The following is a 13,140-nucleotide window of genomic DNA, read 5'->3' as shown; positions in this document are numbered from 1 at the left end:
GCAAAAGTGTCCATATTCAGTTATGCCTCATAAAGTTCCTTCCACACAACTAAATGACCATATATTCTTGTATTTTCTGTAAACAGAACATAAAATGGCATAATGGTTCAATTCAATGAGTCCCCAACTTGAAATATATATATAATATATATAATATATATATTATATATATATATTAAAAGAAACTAATGTCCATTATAGTTGTTTGAGCACTTTGCCTGCAAGCAACAGAGACTGATTCAGAAAAAGCAAAACAAAACATTTATGTGTATTGGGAGATTACAGGTCAGTCTTAAAATCAAAGAGATTATTTGTTATGAGTTCAATTGTGTCTCCCCCAAAATACACTTACTGAAGTCCCAAACCTCCAGTACTTCAGAATATGAACAGTGTTCGGAAATAGTACCTTTAAAGAGACAATTAAACTAAAGTGAGGTCTTATCGGTGGGCTCTAATCCAATATGACTGATGTCTTGATAAAAAGAGGAGATTAGGCTACAGACATGCACAAAGGTAAGATCATGTGAAAACACAAGCCCCTGAGAGGTCTCAGAAGAAACCAACTCTGCTGACACCTCGATCTTGGACTTCTAGACTATAAAACTATGGAAAATAAATTTTTATTGTTTAAACCTCCCAATCTGTGGTACTTTGCTATGGCAGCCCTGACAAATACACTACTGAACACTAAGTCTCAGAAAGAATGCAAATAAGGTTATTTCCAGGAATTGCTGTAAAATCTAATGAATAATTATTTCAGAATTGCAGCCCTTGTATTAAATAAGTGTAAACTCTGTCCACCCTTACATAAATTCAAAATACAAATTCCCAGAAGAAAGAAGCTGATTTGTTAGGATTGAGTAACATGCTTACCTCTTGAGCAGGCCACAAATATGTTGATTTACAGCTGTACCAAAATTGCATAAAAAAGAGAGAAATGGAATCTGAATAATGTAATAAATAATTTCTGCCACAGCTATTAAGATCTTCCAGAATGTCACCCTCTTCACAGAGGAAGGTCAAGTAGAGTCTCCAAGTCCACAGAACAGGGAAAAGGCTAGAATATTCTATGACCAGAGAGAAACTCTGCATGCCTGGAGAGTGATGGGAGAGGAGAGTACTAGGTTGTAAGATCAGAGAGGAAAAGAAAGAGGCCGTATTTTTCTTAGAAATGGTTTCATAAGTCACAGAAAAAAGTTTAGATTTAATTTTCAGTGCAGTGTGAAGCCATTGCAGTTTTATTTAGGGAAGTTACATGAATTTTTTTATAGTTCTAAATGATAAATCAAACTACTATGATAGGAATATACCAGGAAAAGTGTGTAGTGAGAAACAAAACAATAGGCCATGTTAAGAAGATTATTGCATTATAAATGAGGGAGATATTTACCTAGACCAAAGCAAAAGTAGAAGAGTTGATGAGATGTGGTCAGATTCAGGATATATCTTGAGGAGAAAGCTAAGAGCACTTGCTCATTAATTGGATATCAAGGGATAGAAAAAAGGGGAACCGAAATTCTTAGTTCTTTGACCTGTATAATTAAGTGAAATATATATAATTAACTGAGAGATGGAATTTAGGAAGGCACAGTTGGGAAGAGGGGAAACTTGGTAAGAAATAAAGAGGTCAATGTTGACTATGTTAATTTCAAATGCTTATTCTCTAGGAAAGAAAATTCTTCACCTGGGTTAAATACTGAGGAAATAAGACAGGTTCAGAAATTAAATTTGGTAAGATTGAAAGCCATTATTGATGTTAACAAAAGTAATTTCTTTTTTAAATGATATCTTTTGTTTTTATTTATTTTTTCCCCAGATATACTAAGATACAACTGACATAACATGAGCAAGTTTTAGGAGTAGAAAATGTGAATATCTATACATAAAATTATTACCACTGTAGTCCTAGCTAACACTCATATCACATCACATCATTACCCTTTCTTCTTTGTGGTGAGAACCTTTAAGATCTACTCTCTTAGAAGTTTTCAAGTCTGTAATACAATCATATTAACTACATGAATCATGTACCATACTGTACATTAGCTCCTCAGGACTTTTTCTACTTAAAACTGAAAGTTTTTTACTCTTTGCCCAACATCTCCCACTTCTCCTACTCCTCCACCATGGGCAATGACCATTCTACTCTCTGTATCTACAAGTTCAGCTTTTCTGGATCCCACAGTTATGTGAGATCACAGAGTATTTGTCTTTCTCTTCTGACTTGTTTCACTTAGCATGATACTCTCAAGGTCCATCCATGTTGTCACAAATGGCAGGATTTCCTTCCTTCTCATGGCTGAATAATATTCCTTTACAAATGTATGCCGCATCTTCTTTACCCATTCATCTGTTTGGAAACTTAGGTTGTTTCCATACCTTGTCTGTTGTGATTAATGCTGCAATGAATATGGGAGTGCATAAATATCTTTGATATCCTGATTTCACGTCCTTTTGCTATGTACCTAGAAGTTGGTTGCTAGATGCAATAGCAGTTCCATTGTTAATTTTGGGAGAATCTCCATACTACTTTCCATAGTGGCTGTATTAGTTTACCTTCCCACCACAAGTGCACAAGGGTTCCCTCACCAATTCTTATTATCTTTTGTCTTTTTGATGATAGCCAGTCTAACAGGTGTGAGGTAATAATCTGATTATGGTTTTGGTTTGCATTTTCCTTATGATTGGTGACGTGGAGTATCTTTCGCGTATTTCTTGGCCATTTGCATGTCTTCTTTGGAAAAATATCCATTTAGTAACTCTGTCCTTTTAAAAAAATGGAATTGTCTTTATGCTACTGAGTTACATGAGTTCCTTATATATTTTGGATATTAACCCCTTATCATGTAGAAGATGTGTATTTTCTCCCATTCCATAGATTGACTTTTCATTTTGTTGATTGTTTCTTTTGCTGTGCAGAATCTTTTTAGATTGGGGTAATTTCACTTATTAATATTTTGCTTACTTGCCAGTGCTTTTGGTGTCGTATTCAGGTTCTGGGTTGAAATTGGATCACAGAGGATCATAGGGGAAGGGAGGGGAAAAATAAAACAAGATGAAATCAAAGAGGGAGACAAATCATAAGAGACTCACTCAATCATAGGAAAAAAATTGAGGGTTGCTGGAGGGGAGAGAGTGGGGGCATGGGGTAACTGGGTGGTGGACATTAAGGAGGCATGTATTCCTCATGATATAGTAGTTCTTTGAATTGGCTTTGTTTACAAGCAATTTTGGTAGCTTGCTTCTTTGTTTACCCTACCTGCCTCTTGCTGCCAACATTTCAATCTCTCTTTTACATTGACTCCTTACTCCTTGGACATTCTCTCTCAATTAAACTCTCCAGGTAAATTCTTACCCCTAGTTAAAGCCACCTGTATATATTGAACTCCTGCTTCTGGAGAGGTGAATGTGGCAGGAGAAAACTATCAACTGTGCTTTAAATTTATGACCACAGATCACAAGTGGGGATGCAGCACTCCCTAACAATTCCATTGAATTTCCTAGTAAATGTGTTGTCCCCTTTATGCCATGACTATTTCATATCTTTACCTTATAGTTAAACTTCATTTTCCTGACTCCCCCCAAGCTGCTTGGTTTACTTTGGTACTTCTTTCACTGAGAAAGAAGAAACAATTAGACAAGTACTACTTCATCTTCTCACCACTTAATATATGAATCCACTGGAGCTGTAACAAAATATGCTGCTTCCACTTTTGTAATTGTGATCAAACTACTTTTGCTTCTTTGGATGTGAGGAATACATCTATCAAAGCCCAATGTGACATGTTCCTTCCATCATAAATGTACACCTGGTTGATCAAATGAGGCAACAGAAGCAGGAGCATAGGTTTCTTCATACTCACTAAAACCCAAGTCATATAGGGGGTAGCAGAATTTCCCAACACACCTGCTTATTCCCAAGACCATCATTAGCATCTCTGTGAACTTACTCTTTGTCTAAAGAACAATCATAATGTCTGCAAGAATGTGGAAAGTTTATTGTTGTCTGCAAGAATGTAAACATTATTCAGCCTCCTTTTTTCTTATCTTTCCATTTCTTTCCAAAGTCTCCCCAGATATTATCTCCTATTATTTTGAATTCATGAACTCAAAATGTTCTTTATACTAAATAAATAATGCATTTTCATCTCCAGACATGGCAGATTTATGTTTTGATTAATAATTCTTAATATTGTCACAGATACATTAACTCTACTGATGTATTTTGTATTGTTATTTCCTCATTCATGTGGTAGGTTCATTCATATAGATGGTTCATAGTAAAAGGAATTTTAGGATTAGAGAATCAGAAGGCATCTTAGAGAGTTACTTTAATAGCAATCACTTTGTATACATGCTAGGTACCAGGTGTTATGTTATGCTGCATTAGCTTTTTACAGTGCATGGCAAATAGAATTATTCCTATTTTACTATTAGCCACAGTTATAAATTGTGCAGAACTTGCCCAAAATCATGTCCCTTCACATACCTGAAAGTTAGGTTTCACTCTCAGATCTGCATGTCTGAAAGTTTGGGCTCATATCTTACAGCTATGAAATATTGCTCCCTTTTTAATTAAAGGAGTCTGTTGCACCTTGGCTCACCTTCTCCCCACTTCCTTCTCTCCCAGTTATATATAGTGCCCTGGCATATTGGTGTTGCCATAGTATTACAAGTGATTACTCAGTACTAGATTGTCAGTTGCAGAGCGATCATTTTTCTATCTCTTCTTTTTCTTCTTCTTTCCTTTTCTCTCCTCCACTTCCTCCTCCCTCTTCCTCTTCCTTTTCTTTTTTGCTACTACATTTTTCCAATTATGGCTCTTAAGTCTTTGAAAGCCTAATAAAACTGTTCCTAAATTCATTACTTTGTACTCTGTAGTGCCTAGCTATCATGGGATTTTGCTCTATTAGATTATACTCCAGAATGTAAACAAATATTAGCTCTTTGTCTGATAAAACAATGATAAATGAATTCCCAGGCCAAAGGCTAACAAGAAAAATACATATATCAGGTATTTTAAGTTGATGACTTTCTAGAACTTAATTCCAGCCTTATCACTGATGTTTGGATGGAAGAAAAGAAGAAAACATAGGCTGTGGATAGTTCTTCCATTTGTTGGCAGGCTATATGTTATATGTTCTAGAAAATGGGGGGGGGGAGAGATTCTCTCCTGTTTCTATGCCTACCCTACTAAAAGCATGTACTCCCTTACAAATCAATGCTTCAGTTGTGAGAACTCGGTGCAGAGCTCTTTCCCTCCCAGAGATGGAATAATTTTATTCTCTGTTTTATTTGCATAATGTATTATAACAAAGTGTTCTTTCAGAGTTCTGTGATGAGCATCCCTAGTATCCCTAGTAAATTGTATTCAAATGCATGTGTTTCTCAAACCCTTGTAACATTTTTTCAGGGCCGTTCAATACTCTTCTCACTGATCATAATACCAAGTACAACATCTTTACTTGGTAGCAATTAAATAGTTTGTACCTGTAACATTGAAAAGGCTTTTAAGGACTGGTTACAATGAGGTAACTCAGGTATATCAGCCTGAAGTATTCTGGCATTATAGTTCTTCGTTCTATTTGGATGGAAATCAAATTTGAAGAAAAGAAACACTTTTGGTCTGGCAGAGAGGTGAGTGATACTTTTGAAATAGCTACAAATCCCATTTTCCTTTCAAGTTCACAGTACTTTTAAGGAAGATTCTTGCCAATTTCTCAAAGGAAGCTGCTTGCCTCAGAAGAGAGCCCCAGGAAAGGAAAGTGATGTGAGAGGGGGAGAGTGTAAAAGGATGGAAAGCAAGCATTTCTGCAATCTTTTACTTGGTTTATCCTCAATCTACTTTTGAATTTGTTTTGGCTAAGAAACTTCCTTCTTTTGCACTTCAGAAAAGATACGGGTTTTAAAAAGACAAATAAGATTTTTACATGAGAAAAATTAGATACTCTGTTAATTTCACCAACATAGTTCTATCAAAAGAAGTGTCTTAGTAGAGTCTCTAAAATCACTCAAATATGTGCCAGTCTCACCAGGAAGTGATGACACGGGATATTTCAGCACCTTCTGTGTCCTTTCAGTACTGAGAGCATGAGAACAGAGATTCACATCTCAGATCCTCAAGTCTTAGTGCTCTTCCTGTTCCTGAAAATGTCATCCTAACAGGTCTGTTCAGCCTGAAACATGTCACCCGACTTCAGTTTGATCCAAGGATGTTTCAGGGAATAGTCTTTGATGGTGGACATATGGTCTAAGGATGCATCGCCAAAGTGTAAATGGAGGCTAGTAACACTACTGAGTTAACACCTACATAAATTTTTAAGAGTACTTTTCTTCACAGTCATCATTCCATTTTCACACCTCAGATCCCAACTCTGGCTTGTCAATGACTATTGTTTGACAGCAAAATGGCAAATTGTGGTTCCAAAAAAGAATTATTTCCTTTATATAAATCCTTTGGAAGCAAAACAAAGGAGGGCTTTATGGCTAAGAGATTTCTTAAAATGTAGCTTTCACCACCCAGATCTATAGCTATTGTGTTTGTATTATTATGCGTATAGTGTTCATGTTATTAATTTCCACCTAATCTTTTGTAAAACACAATATTGAATTAATTGCTTTATTTATATTGACTTTCTTTGAGCTTTTTATGCCTTTGAAGATAGGAGCTGAAATATTCAGCAATCGATGACTATATTTTTCCTCTATATCTTTGAACATAATGGCCTTTTGTCTGAGTTGAGTATTACTGAGTTAAAGAGAAAAATAAATTTTCCATTTTTGATTTTTCACTCACAAGTGTATGATTTCTCAGGTAAAATTTTTGATGAAGATAGCTGGAAAAACAAAATGAAGTGTTGGTATGTTCAATTGTTAATGATACTTTGAAGAAGTCATTGAACCAAAATAAAAACCTATGTGAAACAGATGAATTAGTTAAAATGTGTAAGTTGTTTTTTCTTTATATTGGAAATACTTGAATGATGGCTTGAATTTTAAAACATCCAAATATGTGTTGGTGTACTTATCAAAAAATATAAGAAAAATTGATCAATTTTCTCATTAATATATACACCAACTTTAAGGCTTGGATTATAGGTTTATATTGTTGAATTTACCTAGATATTTGATAAAAAACATAAATGACAATGAAAGTGAAAAATTGTAAATCCTACTGTTGATTACCAGAATTATGAAAAAGTTTATGTATCAAAGCAAAAATGTAAAGAAAAGCCATTAGGCCAGCATAAAATTAGCACAAAATTATTGTTCTGTATATGGTTTTAGACCTCACATTATTAAGTTGCAGTTGTCATGTGAACTATGAAGTAAATTCAACAATTCTTTTATTAGTCTGTACCACCTAAGTAGTGTTATAGTCATCTTTAACACCCATATAACCCCAAAATTAAAACATAGCAGAAAATGATGAATGCAAAACTTAATATATATTAACAAAAAAATCCAACTTTTTTTTAAGATTTTATTTAGTTATTTGAGAGAGAGAGAGAGCACAAGAGGGGGGAGAGGGAGAGGGAGAAGCAGACTCCCTGCTGAGCAGGGAGCCCGATGTGGGACTCGATCCCGGGACTCCAGGATCATGACCTGAGCCAAAGGCAGTCGCTTAACCAACTGAGCCACCCAGGTGCCCAAAAAAGAAAATCCAATTTTCTAATAAGACCAATTAAAAATTGCACATTTTTCACTGAAACAGTTAACGGCAACAAGTGAATACATACAATGAAATAATTGGGAAACCAAGTCTACAAATGTGTCATTGTAAGTTTTCTGAGTTTTATGTGCTTTAGCAGTGTCTGTCATCATATCAGGCCTTGGGAAAAGGGGAAATAAATGTTACAGCAAATAAGAATAAATGTTTGTCAAATATGACAAAGAGCTAGAAGCATTATTTTATTTCAGCTGTTCTTAGAAAACACTTGCTACATTAAAAAATGAAGATTTGACCCTTTTTTCTTTTTTTTTACAAAGGTCACTTAATAAGTAACCAAACATTAGTTTTAAGAAAATATGATTCTATGGTTCTTCTAAAAAATGAAAATGAAAGAGTACAGAACAAATATTTCAGTGGGTATCAATCACATATTTATTTCCTATCATCTCCCAAACATTGCCCATCTTTCCATTTTCAAGGATCAGACTTGCCCTTAGAAATGTTAGAGATGTTGACAGTGTAAGGAATCTTAGAAAATGAATTTGCTAAAGAATTCCTAATGCGTGGAAGAATAAATATTGTTAATATGCTTATGCTACCCAAAGCATGTATACATTCAATGCAATCCTTATCAAAATACCATCAACTTTTTTCACAGAGCTGGAATAAACATTCCTAAAATTTGTATGGAACCAGAAAAACCCCAAATAGCCAAAGGAATGTTGAAAGAAAACCAAAGCTGGTGACATCACAATTCCAGACATAAAGCTCTTTTACAAAGTTGTAATCTTCAAGACAGTGTGGCACTAGCACAAAAGCAGAGACATAGATCAATGGAACAGAATAGAGAGCCCAGAAGTAGACCCTCAACTCTATGGTCAACTAATCATCGATAAAGTAGGAAAGAATATCCAATGGAAAAAAAGACGGTCTCTTCAACAAATGATGTTGCAAAAATTGAGCAACCACAATGCAGAAAAATGAAACTGGACCATTTCCTTACACCATACACAAAAATAGACTCCAAATGGATGAAAGACCTAAATGTGAGACAGGAGTCCATCAAAATCCTAGAGGAGAACACAGGCAGCAACCTCTGTGACCTTGGCTGCAGCAACTTCTTGCTAGAAACATCTACAAAGGCAAGGGAAACAAAGGCAAAAATGAACTACTGGGACTTGATCAAGATAAAAAGCTTGCACAGCAAAGGAAACAGTCCACAAACTTAAAGGCAACCTATGGAATAGGAGATGATATCTGCAAATGTCTTGTCAGATAAAGGGCTAATATCCAAAATCTATGAAGAACTTATCAAACTCAACACCCAAAGAACAAATAAACCAATCAATAAATGGGAAGAAGACATGAACAGACATTTCTCCAAGGAAGACATCCAAATGGCCAACAGACACATGAAAAAATATTCAACATCACTCAGCATTGGAAAATGCCAGTCAAAACCACAATGAGATATCAGCTCACACCAGTCAGAATGGCGAATATTTTTTTAAAGATTTTATATATTTATTTGGCAGAGAGAGAGGGAGCACAAGCAGGGGGAACAGCAGACAGAGGGAGAGGGAGAAGCAGGCTCCCCACCAAGCAAGGAGCCTGATGTGGGGCTTGATCCCAGGACCCTGGGATCATGACCTGAGCTGAAGGCAGGTGCCTAACCCTCTGAGCCATCCAGGTGCCCCAAAATGGAGACTATTAACAAGTTAGGAAACAACAGATATTGGCAAGGATGGGGAGGAAGGGGAACCCTCTTACGCCGTTGGTGGGAATGCAAACTGATGCAACCACTCTGGACAACAGTATGGAGGTTCCTCAAATAGTTAAAAATAGAGTTCCCCTACGACCCAGCCATTGCACTGCTAGGTATTTATCCAAAGGATACAAACATAGTGATCTGAAGGGGCACCTGCCCCCCAATGTTTATAGCAGCAATGCCCACAATAGCCAAAATATGGAAAAAGCCCAGATGTCCATTGACAGATGAATGGATAAAGAAGATGTGGCATATATATACACAATGGGATATTACTCAGCCATCAAAAAAAATGAAATCTTGCCATTTTCAACAATGTGGATGAAACTAGAGTGTATTATGCTAAGCAAAATAAGTCAGTCAGAGAAAGCAAAATACCATGTGATTTTACTCATATGTGGAATTTAAGAAACAAAATGAATGAACATAGGGGAGGGGAAGGAAAAATAAAATAAGATAAAAACAGAGAGAGACACAAACCATAAGAGACTCTTAATTATAGGGAACAAACTGAGGGTTGCTGGAGGGGAGGTAGTGGGGGGTGAGGTAATTGGGTGATGGACGTTAAGGAGGGCACGTGATGTAATGAGCACTGAGTATTATATAAGACTGACGAATCACTGACCTCTACCTTTGAAACTAATAATATATTATATGTTAATTGAATTTAAATTAAAAAAAAAAAGGAAAAATGTTGACGCATAAAATTAACTTTCAGGAGTGGCTTCTTTTCAGCCCAGGCATAAAGCATAGGGCCAGCTCTACCACTAGACTTCCTGATTGAATGAGCCCAAAATTCCCTTTAATAATTGCAGGCAAATAGGATTGAGTTTTCTGCCATGGCACATTAAGTCTCGTAATATGTATTAGGCTAGACATTTTAAGGCTTTCTATAAATGAAAAAAATATACTTATTCCATAATTTTTATCTTATTAAAAATGTATAATACACCAGGAAAATATGTGACACAAAATATTTCACACAAATTTTAGTTTATATTTTAGCATAGTGCATTTTGTGGGGAAAGAAAAATACAACCTTTGAATTTCTTTATTTTTTTATTATTATGTTCAATTAGCCAGCATATAGTGCATCATTAGTTTTTGATGTGTTCAATGACTCATTAGTTGTATTAACACCCAGTGATCATCACCACATGTGCCCTTCTTAATATCCATCATCCGGTTACCCCATCTCCCCATCCCCCTCCATTCTGGAACCCTCAGTTTGGTTCCTGGAGTCCAGAGTCTCTCATGCTTTGTCTCCCTCTCTGATTTCTTTCCATTCAGTTTTCCCTCCCTTTCCCTGTGGTCCTCCACTCTATTTCTCATGTTCCACATATGAGTGAAACCATATGATAACTGTCTTTCTCTGCTTGACTTATTTCATTTAGCATAATCCCCTCCAGTTCCATCCATGTTGATGCAAATGGTGGATATTCATCCTTTCTGATGGCTAAGTAATATTCCATTGTATATATGAGCCTCGGATTTCTTTAATTCTTCCTTCTTTAACGGATGGAATGGTGATTCTCACCAACTTAAAATAATTTTTATCACTTTCTATTTATTCTCTAAACTCACTTCTTTGCTTTCAGCATTTATGAGATTCTTAGGATTTTGTCACCGTTTCTCTAATTTTTTATCTTTTCCTCATTTTTTCAGTCTTAACTCATAGATTTCAGCATTAATTTTATTTCCTTCAGAAATGGTAACCAGAGGAAGAGACTTTTTCCAATTTATTTTGGAAAGATGCTTTTGTATTTGATGGGGTTGAGAGCAGGCCACCCTCAAATATGCCACTTTGGCATATTGATTATTTTGAATTAAAGTTACTTAAAAAGCAGCCAGTGCAAAAAGTACACTCTGTCCCTTCTTTGACCCCATGAAAGCAGGAAATAAATCCCTATGTGAAGGGTATCTTCCCTGTACCAGGAGGTAAAGAGACATCCTTATCACCAGAGACAGGAAAGCCAAGGCCAAGAAGGCTATATAAACAAACCTTGTTACTTCTTTACTAATTTACTACCTCAAGCCAAAACTTCTTTGTCTTGTCAATTCTTTTTTTTTTTTTTAAGATTTTATTTATTTGACAGAGAGAGACACAGCGAGAGAGGGAACACAAGCAGGGGGAGTGGGAGAGGGAGAAGCAGGCTTCCTGCCAAGCAGGGAGCCCGATGTGAGGCTCTATCCCAGGACCCTGGGACCATGACCTGAGCCGAAGGCAGACGCTTAACAACTGAGCCATCCAGATGCCCCAGTCTTGTCAATTCTTCATAAATTTACTGTTTCCTTGTCAAAAAGGTTTAAAAGCTGTCTGCTTAGGTCACTTTTTTGGGGTCTCATATCTTTGGGGCCCCTATACATGTTAAGTTAAATATGTTTTTCTCCTGTTAATATCTCTTTTATCACAGGGGGTGTTTCAGCCAAGAATCCAGAAGGGTAGAGGGAAATTTATTTTTCCTTCCCTACATATTTTACATCAAAACAAAAGATTTCACCATAGTAGCCTGCCTCCACAATGACAATGTCTCTTCAGAGTTGGTATATAACCAAAAACTTAAAACTAACTGAAAATTCAAATATTCACTCTGGAAGTTTAAATTATTTTAAACAAAATCAATGTCTGTTGTATGGGATAACACATTCAAGAGGGTTTTTTCTAATTTAGTAAATGTCAATCGATAGTATATAACTAAAATATTATTGCATAATTAATTATCTATTTATATGTTCCCAAATTTGTTTCAAAATATTCTTCTTTTGTCAACCCCTAAACGGAAAAGGCAGCTGAACACATGACACAAACTTTTACAGAAATGAAATGGTATGTCAATTATTCCTCAATAAAACTGGAAAAAAAAAGAAATAAAACAATGCATCCACTGAATATGCAAATATGACAATCATTACAGCATAATGCCTTTAATTTGATGGCTCTTTGAGTTGTTTGCTAAGAAAATTAGTGAGTATAGGCAGTTACTGATAGAGAAGAAAAATAACGAATATGTTAAAAACTCTTTGCAATAACTGGCATACCCATATTGTCATGTAAAATAAAATTGCTTTTATAATATAGCTTGCATGGTTTCTCTTACATCAAAGAAATGTTGTCATCACAGCTATTGCTAATGCACAGAAGAAATTGAAAACACATGGTAATTTGGCCATATGGAATATAAGAAATTGAAAACTTTGGAGAGATTGACCATATGAAATACGGTTCTCTTTTTAAAATATTTAGCTAGGTTGTGCATGTGGTAGCTAAATTAATTGTTTAAGTAACAGTTCTTACCTCTTTGTACACAGCTGAGTGAACTGATTCTATGGTTAATCTGGGTTGGTTGTTTCTAATGGCTCAAAAACCATAATCAGAATTGTTCTGAATATCAGATTTTGTTCCATTTTACAAACGTTCAAAATAAAACTGGGAATATTATCTGCATGTCATAGACACAGTGTTCTTTTGTGTACATGTGGGCAATAATCTGAACATGCAACAAAGAAGACTTCTGTTTGGCCTGTTGCTTTGGGAATAGATATCAGTGGAATTATTCTCTCACCCTGTGTCATCCTTCTGATCACTGGTACCATGATTCTCTTTCCAAAGATGTGTCCTTTTTACTTTATTTCCTTATGTGGAACAGGGTCTTTTATATATATATATATATATATATATATATATATATATATATATATA

Source organism: Mirounga leonina, unplaced genomic scaffold (assembly GCF_011800145.1).
Source record: "Mirounga leonina isolate KUSES-001 unplaced genomic scaffold, KU_Mleo_1.0 Mir_104, whole genome shotgun sequence".
Taxonomy (NCBI): Eukaryota; Metazoa; Chordata; class Mammalia; order Carnivora; family Phocidae; genus Mirounga; species Mirounga leonina.
Note: the sequence above shows the minus strand (reverse complement) of the source record.